Below are 15,516 nucleotides of genomic sequence, written 5' to 3' on the forward strand. Positions count from 1 at the left end.
TCTTGCTGGATATGTACAAGAGTGCACAATCACACTTCCAGCATGGTAGTGAAGACAACATAAACGGTCTCCTATTTAATAACTTTTAAAGATTTTATTAAAATAACTAAAAATATCCGAAGCTGTAATACCTGCAGCACACAAACCACCTGCACGCTTCCTTATTTCCAAGAATACCTCTGGACCCCATTCAGGCCGCACAGGCATTCTTGTGGTGAGGAAAGTGGCCTGCCACAGAGCAGCGCTTCCTTTGGAAGCACGTCCTGAAACAGAGCAGGCAAGGCCAGGTGGGTGTCTGGAGCGAGGTGAGCAAGGCAACGTTTTATCTATTTTTGTATCCCTTTGTGTTTTGCCTAGAACTCATTTTGTTTTGGTGTGGGGTGTCTAGGTGCCTATGTTTCGCGTGTTTTCGTCCCAGTGAGGTGTGCGGGCGTGAGGCAACGTTTTGCCCGTGTGGATTTTCTGAACACGATCCCTCCGCAAAGCGGGCATCCTGTTGCTCTTTGGGTGACTGTCTGGGCAGCGGGATGGGAGGGACTGTTAAAGCCGAAGCACAGATTCCGTTATTACTTTAAAATCTTTTATTTCATGGTTTGTTTCTTGGGAGAGAGAGAAAGATCTTTGCCGGCAAGACGAGCATCTCAGCCAAAACCTTGGCAAAAATAAAATAAACCCTTAATACTGTCATGGTAATCTTCCTCCCCTCTCCCCCTTTTGAAGCGCAGCTTGGCGAACTTGCAGCAGATGACAAAATCAGCGCCAGGGTTGTTGGGAAGTGGCGGGACCAGCAATGCCGGTCAGCGCGCTTTTCCCGGCCCTCCCGTGCCTTCTCCGCGCATTTTTGGGCAAGAAAGAAGGGGAAGACTCCAGCCAATCACGGCTCGCCTGTCAATCGACCAATCAGAAAAAGCCTTACAGCCGCGAGCGAGGCTCCTCCCTTCTTTTTTTCTTTTCCCGGCGACGCTCCCGTGAAAGAAGCCCGGAAATTGCCCTGTCAGGAGAACTGTGGTTTCTGCAAAGTGTTGTGCTGTTAGCTGCTTGTCCATTGCTAGCTAAGGTCATATTTCACTTTTGGGCAAGTAAGTGGCTTTTGCTTTCCAACCCAAATAATAATTAGATGTGTACCAGAGCGTTCTGTTTCAGGAAATCCTTATGTTGCTGTTTCTTTCCTTTTCTTAAAGGGAAAAAACAGGCTAGGCCTTTGCAGTATCTCTCTTATTAAGCCTTCGGCAGCGAGCACTCGCCCCCACCCCGTCCTTCCCCTCCGCCGCTGCTCTGAGCAGCGAGCAGTGATTGACTCTGGCTGTCCATGCACGATGGAAAGGGAATTTAAGATCTTGATTTTTACTCTGGGCTTCTATATGTAGTTAGGAGTTATTTTGAGCTGCTTTTGCTGCATTATTCCCCTGTGTAATGATGCATGGCCCAAGTATGCAGCGGAACTCAAGAAGGGGAAAATAAAGATCCTCGGTGTCTCGCTCTCTCCTTCCCTTGGCAAAATGGAGAGATTATCTCCTGCGTCGCGGAGATAACTTATCCTAGTGAGAAGACTCATTTCTTTTCAAAGATGCAAACCGACCGTCAAAATAAAAACTGAGAAATCACGCTCTGCAGATAATGTGAGAGCTACGGAAATAGCGCAAAAGGCATGTGTGGAGCAACTTAACTCACGTTCTGCTTCTCGATCCATTTTATGCATTTTGCGGGACAGCAGGAGGATAGGGTGAGCCCCGCTGTGGAGCCCTTGCTGCTCTGACATACCCAGATCTCAAGGTGGAGAGAATTATTCTGTGGGCTGATGGAAAGCTGGCTGCCTGCTTGGTGGGGAAAAGAGCTCGATGCCTTGCCTTGTGTCTAAATGCTTTTATAGGATAATACACACCTCGATAGAAATCACAGTAGAAAAAGATGGGGAAAAACCACTTATGCCATATCATATTGTGTTCCTTTTCAATCCACAGGCACATCTCTGTCTAGAATACAACTTTACAGGAACCTCAAATTTAGCACTTTAACCAGCCACACTCATGTTGGTGTTGACGCATAGGATATGGAATACCTTTGCACCCTATGACAGTACAGCAGAATTGGTATATAAGCTCCATATTGGAGATGACTACTCAGATGACATCTTTCTCTTGTCACATCATGCACACTTAATGCACTCAAAGAGGACACTTTTGCGAAGGAAATAGTGGGAAAAGGGCACTTTGAACATGCAGTCATACCAGACTGTCTGGAGAACTTGGGCACATTGTCAATACTTTTCTGCTCAGAACCCATACAGGTACCACACCTGGTGATACTGGGCACAAATAAACCCACACCCCACCAATTGGGGAAGCCATGTTTGTCACTCCTCTAGAGATAAGTAAGACAGAACAAGTGCTTGCTGAAACGAGAACTATTTTCTTCACTTTTGTCTATATGAATACTGTGGCTTCCCTATATTGCACTATGCTAGCTTTCCTTGCCCATTCCCTAACAACAGGGAACACACCCCTCTGCACACAGGGGGAATTCAGCCATAGATGGAGGTAAGCTTCCTGCCACTTCACTCTAACCCATTTCCACCACTGAGCTAGCATCTAGGAGCACTTTTGCTTTGCAGGGTCCCAGCCTGAATGGAGGCAGTAGAACAAATGGTCATTTATACTTATTTTGTTCCACAGCAACCTCCAATGGAGATAGGGTTTGTGTACATGTGTGAATAGGTTGCAGTCTCTGTTCTGTGCATGTTTTTGAAAAGAAAAAATACAATTCCCAGCATTTACCAGCTGTTATAGGTAGCTTGAGGCATGCTAGGTAGGACCTGTAGAATTTATTTTCTGTGTGAACATGTGATTGTGCCCATAGTATTGTTTAAAACTCTATTTATTTATTTATTTAGAAAATTTCTATGCCGCCCCATTCGCAGAAGCCTCGGGGCAGCTCACAAAACTACTGTTATCTCCTTTTGTTACTACTGTAACAACTACTGTTATCTCCTGTTGTTAGTTTTATTTTTGTTTTATGTTGCAATTTCATAAACCCTAAAGCAGTTTAACTTAATAGTTTAGTATTTTTACTGTAAACTATACAGAGAACCCTGGTTATTGGAATCTATATAAACTCTGTAAATAAACTCATAGGATTACGATATCAAAAACAAACTGGTCTGGTGTGAAAGCCCCTGGTTATTTTTACATTAGATGTGTCAGGAATGTTTAGAAATGGCATGATTAGAATTGTAAATCTATCAGTCATCTAAATAAATGTTTAAGATTAAAATAACTGTTTTCTTAAGGCTATCCTTCTTTACAATTACTATTCAAGGATGAACCAGTACTGGGCACTGAATTTTATAAACTACTTACTGAAAAATTCTCACCACACAGCTAAAAACGTGTCCAAAGGCATAGTTTAGAGCATGAATTTAAAATTTGATTTAATTGCTGAATTTACTGTTGGCTCAATTTTTCAGTACGTGCCACAAACAATTATATACACTTGGTTTGGGTGTTGGAGTCATAGGATGAGCTTTCTGGAAAGCACACTGGATCACAGGCAATATGCAAATACTGATGATTTTGTCACTTTGTGGACTTCTTTACAAACAAAGTAAACAATTTTGCAGAACGACTTGCTAATGCAACTGAACATAAGTGGCCAAGTTAATCCCTGTCATGACTGAATTGCTGTCAGTGACTGTGGGTACTGGCATCCTTAATTGAAGTAGCCTTGTCTTTCACCCATGCACTGTGGAGTAATCAATTAAAACATGTCTTGTTTCAAGATGATGGAGGAAAAATGACACAACCTACCCAAGTTCCTATAGTCATTACCCCCTTTACCATTTAATAACTGATTTTCTCTGTGATTCTCACTATGTTTACTTGGAAATAAGTCCTCAGTGGAAATGGATTCTCAGTAGGCATGCATAATTTTGCTTTTCTCTCACAGGTAACTTGAGGAGGATCTGCTGTAGTTTTCATGGAAGTAGGAGCCATTATTGGCAGTAATAAGAGAGTTACACTTACTATGCCATCTAGACAGGCCTACTAGGCAAGTAAGTGTAGGACTGTAACTTTCATCCAAACCTGCCCTTCTGCATGCAAAGCCCACCATCACATCTGTTCCACATGGAGCCAGTCCCATCAAATCATTTATGCAAGTGATGCCTGCTGCTTGAGCAACGGTGAATTAGCATGTCCTGGTGTAGGCCCTGAAAGGGGTGGAAACACTACTTTTTCTAAGGCCGTCAGGTGTTGAGACTTTGTTCATTCGCACCTTACAAAAAGTTTTCACGCCTCTTGGGTTGTCCATTCGGGAAGTATGAAATCATGGTTGTGTAAATAATGGGGGTGGCTTGCACAATGGAATTGGCAGGGTGCAAAAGAATCAGCTGGAATTTAAGTTGCTAATTATTTATTTCAAACATGGAAGTTAGAAAAGTGTTCCTTGTGTTTCTTCCAAGGCAGGGATGTTTTCAGAATGGGCAGAGAAAAAGAGCTGCACAGAAAAACATCCACAATGCAAGCATTTTGGAAATCCATATGGAGGCATGGGTATTTCAGTTGTTTATTAGGGTTAGGATTAAGGCCTAGGCTTATGGCTAGGGTTAGAGAAACTAAGGCCCTTGTGAAGATGTTGGGGCATGGAACCTGTTCAGGATGGGCTGATGACCTGAGCTTTGTAGAAAAAATCCACAAAGTGGGCATTTTGGAAATTCGTATGGAGGCATGGGTATTGCAGGCCCCTATTAAGGTTGGTGTTAATGCCCAGATTAGGGTTAGAGTTCAAAAAATCAAGATCCCTGTGAAGTTATCAAGGCTTGAAACATGTTCAAGATGGACAGAAAGAATGAACTGTGCAGAAAAAAATCCACAAAGTTGACATTTTGGAGAACCTGTCATGAGGCAGGCCTCCAGATACAAGCTGTTTCTTGACAAAACTCTATTGTTTCTACATAGAAATCATCCAGCTATGTTTCTGAGCATACACAAAGCAGTTAGTTGACACCAGTCTAGTGCTCACTCCCCAAAATGCCCCTTATGAATGTGCTTGTGTTCCACCCCTTATGGACGGGTGCTGTGAAAGCAGAGACCCCTCTGTTCTACACACTTCACATCCAATTGCTCTGCTCACTTCTGCTGCCACCTAACCAGGGGCTCCAGCTTGGGAGGGAGCAGGCAGTCCCCATTTGAACTCTCTCTGCTCAGTGGTCCCTTCTGTTGGCTGTATCTCCTTCCTGTTTCCATGGTTGGGCAGGGGAACTGCAGTTTTTCCAAGGCTAACCATATGCTGGGCTTTAACCCGAACCCCAAGCCCAAGCCCTATCAAGGGTTGAAATTCCCATACCTCCATACCAATTTCCAAAATATCTACTTGGTGGCTGTTTTTCTTCTCATATCATTGAGGTAATTGCCTCCTGAAAATGTTCCAAGCATTGACAACTTTAATGGAGCTTTCATTTTTTTAACCCTAACCCTAAGCTTTGTTTCAACCCCAACCCCAAAATAGGGCTGAACCACCCATACCTCAATAGGGGTTTCTGAAATACCCTCCTTTGGGGATGTTTTTCTGCAGAGCTTGGTCCTTCTGCCTATCACCATTTTCAGGAAGGGGAGAAAGAGGAGCTGTGCAGAAAAATATTCCTAAGAGGGTTTTGGAAATCCTTATAGAGGTATTGGTAGTTCAGCCCAATGTTAGGGTTAGGGTTTGTGATATTTTGCAAGGGAAGAGGGGCCTCAACGCTTCCCTGCTCCATGGCATGACATCCAAGGACCACCCTGGTTTCATTAATACTCCAGTTTATTTGGGGAATTGGCTGCTAACCAGGAGTTAACACAGTTCACAGTTAAAGGAGATGGCCTTCTGGCCTTGATAGGAAGGCTAAGCCACTCTGAGGAGTCTCTCCCTGGGAGCAGGAATCCCCTATCCCCTTCTCTTATCTGCTCCCTGGATGCTGAGGGTCCAGTGAGCCCTGACAAACTCTCACAGGGTCCAAGCAAAGCTTAGGGTTGTGATCAAAACAAAAGCTCTAGAAAAGTTCTCATTGCTTAGAACATGCTCTGGATGGGCCGTGGAGCTGTGGAGGAAAACACGCACAAAGTGGGTATCACAGAAACTTGGTGGGATGAAAGGCAAGTCTGGAATGTGAACATAGAAGGGTATCACCTTTTTAGAAAGGACAGGAAGGGAAAGAGAGGTGGGGGCGTGGCTTTATATGTCAGGGAAGGGATAGGCTGCAGTGAGATAGAATGCAGCGCAGATGGGGATTCGGTAGAGGCAGTCTGGGTGAAACTTAGGGGTTTTGAGAGGGAAAGAGACCTGACAGTGGGGGTATGTTATCGCCCTCCAGGTCAACTTGAGACCCTGGATGATGTCCTGACAGACCCGATTGTAAGGATATCTCGGGAGAGAGACACAGTAATTATGGGAGATTTCAGTCTCCTGGATATAACTTTGGAGACTCACTCGGCGGTGACAGCCAGGTCACGTCACTTCCTAGAAGCTATTGAGGGAGGGTTTTTCACACAGAGGGTCCGAGAGGTGACGAGGAGGGGAAACATCCTTGACTTGGTCTTGCCCAATAGGGAGGAGCTGATAGATGAAGTACAGATTAGGGGAGCTCTGGATGCGAGTGATCACTCCATCCTTTGCTTTGAGATCAGGGGACTGGGGACGTACAGCAGGTCGAGCACTAGAAGCTGGGACTTCAAGAGGGACAACGTTGGCCAACTGAAGGCCAGACTGGGGAAAGTCTCCTGGGATAGGTTACTGGAAGGTAATTGAGTTGAGGAGGGGTGGATAGCACTCAAAAGGGAGGTTTTGGAGGCGCAAACCTTGACGATACCTCTAGTCAGTAAGGTGAGGAGGCGAAGGAGAGTGCCGCCATGGATGAGAAAGGAGGTGGTTAGAGGGATTAGACGAAAGAGGAACCTCCGTAGGAAATGGGTACTGGGGCAAATAGACAAAAGAGTATACCAGGAGGAGGAGGCCCGTTGTAGAAGGATTCTTCGCAAGGCTAAGTCTGATTACGAGCTGAGACTTGCCAAGAATATCAAGAGCAACAAAAAGGGCTTCTTTCAGCATGTAAATAGGAAGAGGAAGGGGAGACAAGTGGTGGGACCACTAAATAAGGAGGAAGGAGATCTAGTGACTGATATGAGGGAACAGGCACAGATGCTAAATGACTATTTTGCCTCTGTGTTCTCCCCAAAGCAGGATGGGGGATATCCGCATAGAAGATTAGATGAGGCTGGGGACTTAGGGGCACATATTAGAGTCACCCCCCCTTGAAGTTGAGGGGCTCCTCAGGGCATTGGACATTACAAAGGTGCCAAGCCCTGACGGGTTACACCCAAGAGTACTTATAGAGTTGGCAGGGGTTCTCTCACGCCCGCTGGCCTCCATTTTTGAGACCTCGTGGAGAACGGGTGAAGTTCCAGAGGACTGGAGAGTGGCATCAGTGGTCCCAATTTTCAAGAAGGTAGTAGAAAGGACATGGGGAATTATAGACCAGTTAGCCTTATGTCCATTGTAGGAAAAACAATGGAAAGGCTCATAATAGTGAGAGATCTAGTGATGCTAGATAGGGAAGGGAGGCTGACAGCCACACAACATGGCTTCTGCAAAAACAGGTCCTGCCAGACAAACCTTGTGGAATTCTATGACAAGGTTTTGCGATGGCTAGATGGAGAGGATGCAGTGGATGTGGTATACCTGGATTTCAGCAAGGCTTTTGACAAAGTGCCCCATGATATCCTGATGGAGAAACTGAGAAGCTTTGGGATACACCAAAGCACCATCCGGTGGATTAGGGCATGGTTGACTGACCGAAAGCAGAAGGTAACCATTAGTGGGGAATCATCGGGATGGCGGCCAGTGACAAGCGGGGTCCCCCGGGGCTCTGTCCTGGGGCCGATCCTGTTTAATCTTTTCATTAACAACATGGAAGAAGGGGGTGAACAGTCTGCTGATCAAATTCACAGACGACACTAAAACTGGAGCAGTGGCCACAACCGAGGAGCAGGTACTCCAGATCCAAAAGGATCTGGACAGACTATGGAAGTGGGCAGGAGACAACAGGATGGCCTTCAATGTGGATAAGTGCAAGATCTTGCACTTGGGGCATAGGAATAGGTGTCATAAGTACAGGTCAGGTGACAAGTGGCTGGAGAGCAGCACTTGTGAAAGGGACCTCGGGGTACTGGTTGACTGCAGGCTAAACATGAGTCAGCAGTGTGATGCGGTGGTCAAGAGGGCGAACGCCACCCTTGGTTGCATAGCCAGAAGTGTGGCTTCTAGATCAGGAGAGGTATTACTACCTCTCTACACGACTCTGGTGCACCCGCAACTGGAGTATTGTGCTCAGTTTTGGACCCCTCATTACAGAAAGAATATAGCCAGGTTAGAGTCAGTGCAGCGTAGGGCCACAAGGTTGGTGGCCGGTTTGCAGGGGATGGGTATGAGGCGAGACTGAGGGAACTGGGTCTCTTCAGCCTGGAGAAGAGGAGACTCAGAGGGGATATGTTGGCGACATACAGGTATGTGAGGGGATGTCACACGGAGATGGGTAGAGACCTGTTCTCCCCTGCAGAGGAAGGCAGGACGCACTCCAATGGAGCAAAGCTCAGGGAGCCAAGGTTCCATTTGAATGCCAGGAAGCACTTCCTGGCAGTCAGGACCCCGAGGGTGTGGAATGGGCTTCCACGAGAGGTCATTGAGGCCCCATCTGTGCGGGTGCTCAAGGATAGGCTGGATGTCCACATGGTGGGCATGTCGTGAGCGGAGCCGGCTGGTGCCGGAGGTCAGACCAGATGGCCTGGGAGGCCCCTTCTGACTTACTCTGTTTCTATGTTTCTACTTTGGAAATTGGTAGGGATGTTTGGGAGTTCATACCTATGTTAAACTTATGTTAAAACATAGGCATGGTTTAGGGTTAAAAAATGAAGGCTTCACTAACACCGTCAGTACTTGGAATGTGTTCAGGATGGGCAGAAGCAATGAGCTGAGAAGAAAAACTTCCGCAAAGGGAGTATTTTGGAAATCAATATGGAGCCATTGGGATTTCAGCACTGTATTAGGGTTCTGATTGAAGCCCAGCATAGGGACAGGGTTAGAAATACCAACCACCTAATGAAGATAATGTGACTTGGAACATGATCAAGATGTGCAGGAAGTACTAGCTGTGACAAAAAAAATCCCAAAAGTGGGTATTTGGGACATCCCTACTCAGATATGAATAGTTCAACCCTATTTTAGGGTTAGAGTGAAAGCATAGCTTAGGGTTACTGTTAAAAAACCCCCAACAATCCACTAATGTTGCTGCGTCTTGGAATGTTTTGAGCTTGCAAACAAATAATGACCTGAGCAGAAAATGATCCATCACTTTAGGGATCTTTTTTGCACAGCTCATTCTTTCTGCTCATCCTAATCATGTTCTAAGCCACAACAACTTCACAGGTTGGTTGGTCTTTCTATCTGTAACCCTGAGCTGGTCTTTAACCATAACCCTAACATTCTCCTGAAATACGTCTGCTTCGTATTGTGGTTTGTGGATGTCCTTTTGCATAGCTTATTTTCCTTCCATCTTGAACATATATTCAAGGTTAGGCCAAATTTAGGGTTAGGGTTAGGGAACAAGGGTCCTGGTGAAACTCTTGAGGGTTAGTGTTAGGCTTAAAGGTATGTATACACTAAAGGTTTTTGATCCAGTGGAGGGATGTCCCTGGTGGAAGGTGAGGATGGTACAGCTTTGTTGATTTCTTTCCAGCACCCTCCACCAGTGTCCCCTGTACTTTTCCAAGGGATCTCTCCAATGCTTCAGAAGAAAGTTTCAGAGGACACAAAGGACACAGTGGGGGAGAGGAGTAGCTTCTCACTTTTGCTGATGTGAGTGTCCTTTGCGCAGAACTGTAATCAGGACGTGCCTGCTTGTGGGAGTGTAGTCTGGGGCCAAGTCATTCAGACAAATGATCTTTTGATATAGAAAGAATTTGGTGAAACAAATCTTAATAAAACCATTAGATCAGTACTAAAATCTCATGTGAAAGCTGATTTGGAAGCAACACTGTCCAAGTCAGACAGAAACAAATTCAATATATGAGCCATATAAATGTTTAGCTAATTGTGCATGCATGTGCACAACCCCAGTTTGAACCAGGGTCACAGTGCTGCATGAAGGAGGGGGTTACAAATCGTCTGTATTTTTCCCTCCCGAAATTCCTTCAATTGTGAGGGGTGGTTTTAAAAACAAACAAACAAAAAATTCCACTGACTCAAATGGAGGCTATATTTAATCCCCCATGTGTGATTGGGGCAGCATTTGTGGGGAAAAACAGAGTGCGGAAGGTGTTATAATCCAATCTGAATTGAGACTGCATGTTCTTGCAGGATTGTAAAGAGAACTGTCACACATAGCTCTGCTGTGGGTTTTTAGCTGAATGTTTGGTCTGGCCTTTAAATATTAGCTCACTTCAGCCTTCTTCAACTTGCTGCCATTCAAAAGTTGTGGACTACAACTACCAGCATTCCTGACTGTTAGGCATGCTGGATGGGGTTGATGGGATCTGAAGTGTAAAACATCCAGAGGGCATCAGAGGTGGGAAGGCTGGATGAGTTGAATGATAGCTGTAACACTTTCCAATTCATATCTTCATTAATGATGGTTAGAAGTTTCAATTCATTGTGTTCTGTTGCATACTCATAAGAGTCATTTGTATCCTCTGCACTGCTGGAGCTATTGATTGTCGAATGAGCCTTTAAACTGAGCAGCTTCCTTCTTTTTTGTTACCATCTTCTAATAGTGTTTTGTTTTCCAATGTCTGTGGAACTGAAGTCAAAATGGCAGAATCTGTATACATGAGGGGGGTGTTGGCAGACACCTCAAAAACAAATAGAAAAATCACAAACACGTTCTGAACAGTTCCATAATAACTCAGTGGCTTGGAACAGGGAGTGAGAGGGCAACATGGATGAGAATGGTAATGGAATAGAGTTGCTGGAAAGGGAGGGAAAGACATAAAGGTATACATAAAAGGGTAGAAAGAACTCTTTCGTTGTCTGAATAGATCTGTTCCTGGTTCACACTGAGAATTTTAATATGTCTGCTAGGATGGAAGTGAAACCTGCATAGAAAGAGCAATTACTTTAATGGAGCTGGGTTTATGCACAAGTGTGTCAAGCACTGCCTAACCCCCTTCCATTTGAGAATGACCTCAAATATGACAGTGAGGACCGGGCATGCTTAGGAGACATGGAAATGTTGCCTAAATGTTGCAGGGAAACACAGACAACTGGGGGAATAAGGAATGGAATGGTTGGAACCTTGAACAGAAGCATTCTGCATTGCAACATAGCATTACAGGGACACGGTTAGCTTGCTGGAACCCATGTTTGGAATATAAACCCTTTGTGCTGCATCTGCCTGGGTAGACTGTGGCCTTCTGCATGTTTTGGCCTACAGCTCTCAGTCCTCACCATTGCTGCCAGTGTTCATGGGAGTTGTAGGTCAACATACCTGGAGAGTCACATTCCTGGTTCATTGAGCAGCTTAGTTAAGGGCAGTAGGCCATGCTCTTCGTATAGCAGGTTCTCTGTGGTAGCCAGCCAGTCAGCCAGACAGCTCTACATTTATGGAGGGATTGCTTTGTTTCTTAATAATGAATGCTCTGTGTCCCTCTTCCCCACTGGTTTTCTATGCACATGGAGAAGATGAGCAACCTGTTTCTGTGTGACTTCCTTTGGCCTGTATCCAGTGTTAGTCCTATTTGTGGTTTGTCATTGTTACATGCTATGTTCCCAGCTTGTGGGAATCTTTTGGAGGAATCTCCTGGCTTTAAGAGCCCTGCTCAAAGGTGGCAGCTTCTTTTATGGAATCACTCCATCTCATACTTTGTCTTCCTCTTCTCGAAGGTCCTGCCTTCAACTTTTGCTAGCATTATTGTTTTCTCCAGTGAGGCTTGCCTTTTCATGATGTGCTCAACATCTTCATACAGTAGATTTATTGAAATGAATGGGACTTGAGTTAGGCTAATCTTGGCTACAAACCTATGAAGCATTTTTCTTAAACCTTTGAGCTTGTAAAATTGTCTGCTTAGGTTGAACAATCATTTGAAATTAAATGTTTGTTGTCTTAATCTTTTTGTAATATACCAGTGTTTCTGAATTCTAATGAAGCCATCTTTATAGTTGTATTCTCAATGTATGTATTCTAGCAACTTTTTGCCCCTCAATTGGCAGACTGTTCTGGGGCTTACTCTCCAATTTATGGTTACAAGTGGTGAGAAGTAGCATAAGTGATCCACATCCTTTTAGTGGAGAGAATATAATTGGAGAATGATGTCTCTGCTTCTTGCAATCTTGACCTTCTACAATAGCAAAGTTTATGAGACTGGCCCAATAATTATGAATTACTATGAATTGGGCCTTCACTTGAAGAAAGAAGAAATCCAGAAGCAGTCACTTGTAAACCTTCTTTCAAATGAGGAAGAAGTCATACGTTCTTGTGACTGTAAATGGTAACCACATGTTGCCATGCATGACATGACCTGTTCAGTTATCAGTTGCTTAAATGTGGGTGAAGTGCCCTGGATCTTTCTTGGGATGGCTAATCTTCTTTCAACACTGTTTCAACTTCTCACTTACCCCTTGCATGAGAATTGACAAATCAGAAGTTAGAGTGAATGAGAAGTAGCTACTTTGTGACAACAGAACATATAAATGAATGCCTTTAAATTTCTGCTTCTGTTTCTACAACCTAACTGAGAAATTTGTGCATTATTGATTGCCTTAAAGAAGCCCATGCATTCATGAGAATAGATTTATGGAAAGAAACCCAACTGTCAGTCTTACATTAGTTATTTAATTAAATAATTGATCTGGAATTATGAGCTGTAACAACTTTGTGATTCATTGGGTAGGGTTTGATTTTTGCTGACACCTTTCATGCCACTTTTTGTTGTTGCCTGAGTGAGATTTCTGTTTTGCTGGTGCTGAACAACAAATAAGTTTTATAAGCCTTTCTTTTTTAAAAAAATGCTCAAGGTTAATATAGACAAATGATGACAAAAACAAGTGTGTGTTTGTTTTTGATCAACTGGATACTAAGGGAGAGCACAGTTGGTTAGTCATATGTTGTTTGCATGTCTCTTTTGTAGTAGATGAATGAACAGTGAGTTTGGCAGGTATTAAATACTCTGCAGTGTTGTAAAGTCAACAAATCCACTTCATTCCTTTCTTTCTATCTATCTATCTATCTATCTATCTATCTATCTATCTATCTATCATCTATCAGATTTGTATAAAAGATCCCTCTTAGCATTATGCTGTCTGGGTGGCCAAGATTGTGAAGTCCAAAAAAAGCACAACTGCATTTTTACACAACTGTGTAAATGCTATGCAGGTTTATTTGGAACATTTCTTAAAAGACATGAGTAGAATTGCCCTGACTACCACTGACATGTTATTTGCATTTGTTTCCAGAGCTCAGATAGATGTTGATCTTTGGAACCTTGCTAGCTATGACTTTGATGCTGTTCCAGAACAAAGCAAAATATGATCTTCATTGCAGCTAGAGATTTTTGCTGAATCTAGGCATGCGTTTGCATGGGTGTAGGATCTCTGGTTAGCAGAATTCATACAAAGGGATTTTTCCTGGCTCTTTGATAATCCTCAACAGAGGTAGCAAAAAGGTAGTGCTTATAGCTACTAAAATGTCTGTGTGAGTTATGCTTTGATTCAGGGCATTTCAGGCATCGTGCTTGGAATGGGGTAGAAATGGTGTAGTTTATTCTTTACCTCGGTTTTGAGAGTTAGACACTGTATCGACAATGACCAGATTGCTAATGGCAAGCAAGTTGTATCCGGCAAAAAGCCTGCACCTAACAAGCTTAATTTCTTGGCAATTCACTGCCACAGGAGTGTTTTGGTTAAGTCTAGTATTGCTGTTCCCACAACATGAAAGCAAGAGATCATGTTTTATAGCACTCCCCTCAATCCTCTTCAACATGCAAATTGCAGGAATATTTCTACTAACATGTTTTGTTTCTACAAATTCTACAAACAAACAAACATTTCTATTTTTAATTGGACTTTTATTATGGATGTTATTCTGTGCTTTTGTTGTTGGAGCATTCTGAAACTTTTATGTATAGGAAGAGAGAAACAAGTTTTAGACAGACAGACAGACAGACAGACAGACAAAAAAATTCCTAGAAGTGTTATTAGATTGTGACTCTGCTTTAACATCCATAAGGGATCTAGGGGTAGTAATGGACAACTTGTTGAAAATGTCAACCCAGTGCACAGCTGTGGTGAAGGAGGCAAACTCTATGCTGGGCATAATTAGAAATGGAACAGAAAATAGAACTGCCAAAATCTAACTTCCTTTATACTATTCTGTGGTGCAACTGCATTTGAAATAATGTGTTCAGTTCTGATTGCCTTACATGAAAAAGGATATTACTGAATTGGAAAAAGTACAGAGAAGAGCAACAAAAATGATCAGAGGGCTGGAGTAGCTCCCCTATGCTGAGTGACTACACCAAATTGGATTGTTCAAGTTAGAAAAAAGGCGAGTAAGGGGAGATGTGATAGAGGTGTTTAAAATAATGCTTAGTGTGGAGAAAATAAAGAGGGAGAAATTTTTCCCCTTCTCCATTATACTCAAACTTGAGGTCATCCCAGGACGCTGATCGATGGAAGGTCTAGGTCAAATAGAAGGAAGTACTTCTTCACACATGGTATATTTAAACTATGGAATTTGCTGACATGGGAAGTGGTGATGGTTGCCAATCTGAATGGCTTTAAAAAAGGATTGGATGGATTCATGAGGGAGGAGGCTATCAGTGGCTACTAGCCTTGCTGGCAATTGTTTCCTCCTTTAGCAGAGGTGGCATGCCTGCATACACCGGCTGCTGAGATCTTGCACCCATCTTGCTTGAAGGATCTTGTGGGTTGCTGGTTCGTTACCATATATACAGAATACTGGACTAGATGGATCTTTGATCTAATTCAGCATGATGTTCCTTATGTTCTTAACGTTTACTCATGGATGGAGTTATTTAAATGGACCAGTTATCATTGGTCCTTTGTCACCATATCAGCGATGTGGTAGTTCTGGGCAGTGTAATTGATGCTCATGATTTTTCTTTTTAATGAAATAAACCAACAAAGAGTATTTGTACTTTGTCTCAGTGGGAGAAAACTAGCATGTTTGTTCAAGGATAAAGTGGGAAGCATGTGGCTTCCTGTGAGTACAGTTTGAATAATATCTCTGCAGACTGTTGTTGGATGGACTATATAAATATTTATCATGCAGTATGGACCTTTGATCACTAATACATGTTTAGAAAACAGTTCTGTCTTCTGGGATTCATAGGGGAAGCAGATACTGTTGCCTGTATTCTTAAAAGCTTTTCTTAGTGATTAAGAGACAGTTCCACTAACTCCCATTTCAAATAATTGTGGTTCACTGAATTATGCTGTGAAAAATCAAACTGAACTTGCACTTTGGGTATGCATATCAAT

At 43.4% G+C, this 15,516-nt stretch overlaps 1 protein-coding gene across 3 annotated transcripts in view; it reads left to right on the top strand.

Annotated features, from left to right (window-relative positions):
* The first annotated feature begins 982 nt into the window (after positions 1-982).
* Positions 983-15,516, top strand: part of FGGY (FGGY carbohydrate kinase domain containing) — a 211,476-nt gene continuing 196,942 nt past the window's right edge. For 2 of the 3 annotated variants that reach the window (XM_044430203.1, XM_044430206.1), the window contains exon 1: positions 983-1,079. The gene's annotated coding sequence lies outside the window, so the exon portion shown is untranslated. Of the gene's footprint in view, positions 1,080-13,589; positions 13,680-15,516 lie in introns of those variants that run through there. The other variant, XM_044430204.1, reaches the window with a different exon arrangement.

The sequence above is a fragment of the Varanus komodoensis genome, unplaced genomic scaffold, assembly GCF_004798865.1.
Source record: "Varanus komodoensis strain SLA01 unplaced genomic scaffold, ASM479886v1 scaffold20_1, whole genome shotgun sequence".
Classification (NCBI taxonomy): domain Eukaryota; kingdom Metazoa; phylum Chordata; class Lepidosauria; order Squamata; family Varanidae; genus Varanus; species Varanus komodoensis.